Below are 2,791 nucleotides of genomic sequence, written 5' to 3'. Positions count from 1 at the left end.
GCAGGGCTGAGTACTTATTGCACTCAGTGGACACACGCCAAAAACATAGTTTGTCATGCCATATCAGTGTAACCTTGGGGTTTTAAGTGTAAGAAAATAACCCAAGTACACTAAAACATATTTCATAAATTCGACTGCGCAGTCATTTTCAGATATTGCCACCCTTATTCCCACCATCATACACTATCTGATCCAACGGGTGACAAGGGGCGTGGCCACACCCCAGGTCAACTAGACCGGCCAACTTGCTCTCAGATGGCTCCCGATCTCGTGTACACTAGCCTGAGGGTTCGCAGCCCAACAGACCCGAATTAGCCTGAGGGTTCGCAGCCCAACAGACCCGAATTCGATTAAACATATGTGGTAAACCAGTTCAGATAGGTTTCAAAACAAAACAGTTGGCAAGACAAACAGTTCACCTCCATAAACATTTCCGGAACAAAGTCCGTATTTAAAAAATAACCCACATAAAAGTAGGGTAGAAAAGCCCACCTCAACAGCTTAGGTTTTCCGTAAAATTCCTCGTTCCGACTTCTAGCGTGCATGCGAACCACCTTTTCGCAAAATACATAAAATTCATATAAAAAAAACGGTAACGACGATAATTAGAATGCATGCACTCTAATTAATATCCTTTAAGTTCTCTTTCTCGATTTTCGTGCATGTTCGATTATTCGGCGACCGCCCAAGGCGTCGCGTGCGACGCCGGTCGGCCGCTTACGCTCGTTCTTTCCTTCGTTGGCTCCTCGTATTTTCCATGTCGTCGGAATAATTTCTAAAAATTATTCAAGCGCATGCTTAACTTTTCGTAATTATTTACCGTTGAAAAAGTATCATTTCATACTTAGGATAAAATTATTCATTCTTGACATTAATCAAGAATTAATTAAGTAATTCCCCACAATTAATTATTGGCTCAAAGATTAATTAATTTGGCCCTCACCTTTTTACTTCCAAATAATTAAGAAGGCCCCAAAAAAGAGAGGCCCAACTTTGATTTTAAAACAAAAGCCCAAAGCATCACTTCCTTTCCCATTTCCCCCATTCTCGTTTCTCTCCTCCCTCTATCTTCTTCTCTCTCTGTTCTTTCTCTCTCTTTATTTTTTTTTTCTTCCTCCCTCTTTTCAATTCCCGTCGGCTTCTCCGAATGCCCCTCGACACCGGCCGCCGTCGGTCGTCGTCCGCGTCCAGCCAAGCCATCAATACCGTGGCTGTCTTCCCCGGCGGAAATCACCGCCGTTCCACACCGGGAACTGCAGCCGCCGTTCATGAGCAGCCGCCGGTACTTGCTGGAGTCGCCGGTTTCCACCAATTCGCCGCCCGTCAGCAGCCGCTGCTGCCGCGGAGAGGTCCAGCTGTCTGTCACCGCGTTGCTGCTGCCACGGGGAGGAGCCGCTGCTGTCACCGGACAGCACAGCACAGCTGCTGTCCCCGGCGCTCCGAACCACCCCGATCAGCTCCGAAACGACCCCGAACCACCCCGAACTGCCCGCAAGATAAGACCTTTGTACTTACTTTAAATCATTTCGATCTAGCCGAGGGAGTTCAATTTGAATTGTTTGATTTGTTGAGTTATGCACATGATGTACAAAATGCTAACATGACTTGCAATTCGGGAAAAGATTTATACCTTCGTTTGTTATGAAATTGGTTGGGGTATTTGATAGACCGAGAAGAATGGCTCCTTGACTAGGCGGTTGAATCTGTAAATGAATTGGAAGACGTTTTGAATTGGACTAGCATTGCTTTGATTGAACTTTTATTTGGTAGAAGGAAGTTTACCTTGGCTTTTTTTTTTTTTATTCGATAAAGAAGAAAAACAAGGCAGTGGCCTTTTCTTCCAACTCTCGGCTCTTTCTCCCTTCTCAACTCTCTCTCTCAAATTTTTTTTTTTGCTTGAAGAATAAAAATGGAAGTGGAAGAGTAGGGAAAGATGATTGAACTTAAAGTGAATTTTGGGTGACCTTTGATTTTCTTGCAGAATTGAATGAGGAAGTTGGAAGATCATGGCAGAGTGGGAGTCGCAAGTTGGCGTTAGGGAAGGGAGAAGGAAGAAACTTGGGCTCAAAATCTATCTCCCATATTTTAATTAAATTGTTTGGGCTCATTTAGTTGCAGAGCCCAAATTTGTATAATTATTTATTTGTAATAGCATTTTTCTATTTTCCATGGCCCAAAGCCATTTTTGTAAATAACCAATTGGGCTCTAATTTAACTTGCAAAGCCCAATATAAATTCATACTTTATATTTTCGTATTTTCCTTCGATACTTAAAATTCACGGGACTTTATTAAATCTCTTTATCTCGTTCCTCACAACGATTAAAAACGCCCAACGGAAAAAAAAATTATAACATTTGGTGTTGTTCCAAATATAATTCCTTCGACCGTTCCTCGATTTACGTGCGTCATCTTCCATAAAAAGAACGGGCGTTACATTCTACCCACCTTAACAGAAATTTCGTCCCGAAATTTGCTTACATCATTCTAATAAAATATTTCTTCATGAACTTGTAATCCAATTTCCAAACAGCTTCCTCGTAACTCTTTAAGATTAATAACCATTGTTGAAAATTTAACACCTCGTGTTCTTGGTTATATCGATGCCTCTAGTTGGTGTATCACTTTTACGCATGTCTGATTATAGAAACCTATTCCCCTGTGTGCATTCGAAAAGCTCAACCTCACCCTTTCCTCCAAGTCTAGTATCAAGAACTCGGAAATTGATCAAGCAGTCTTACTTGGATATGAACTGATTTAAAAATTTATAACAACACTGCAGGAAGTGTATT

The 2,791-nt window shown here is 41.8% G+C and overlaps 1 long non-coding RNA gene across 1 annotated transcript; it reads left to right on the top strand.

Annotated features, from left to right (window-relative positions):
• The first annotated feature begins 1,052 nt into the window (after nt 1–1,052).
• Nucleotides 1,053–2,276, top strand: LOC121789648. Its single transcript, XR_006048102.1, has 2 exons — nt 1,053–1,507; nt 1,982–2,276. It is a non-coding gene; the product is annotated as an uncharacterized LOC121789648 (long non-coding RNA).
• The last annotated feature ends 515 nt before the right edge of the window (nt 2,277–2,791 follow it).

This window comes from Salvia splendens, unplaced genomic scaffold, assembly GCF_004379255.2.
Source record: "Salvia splendens isolate huo1 unplaced genomic scaffold, SspV2 ctg30, whole genome shotgun sequence".
In the NCBI taxonomy this organism is placed as follows: Eukaryota; Viridiplantae; Streptophyta; class Magnoliopsida; order Lamiales; family Lamiaceae; genus Salvia; species Salvia splendens.
This window is presented reverse-complemented; position numbering and strand designations above follow the sequence as displayed.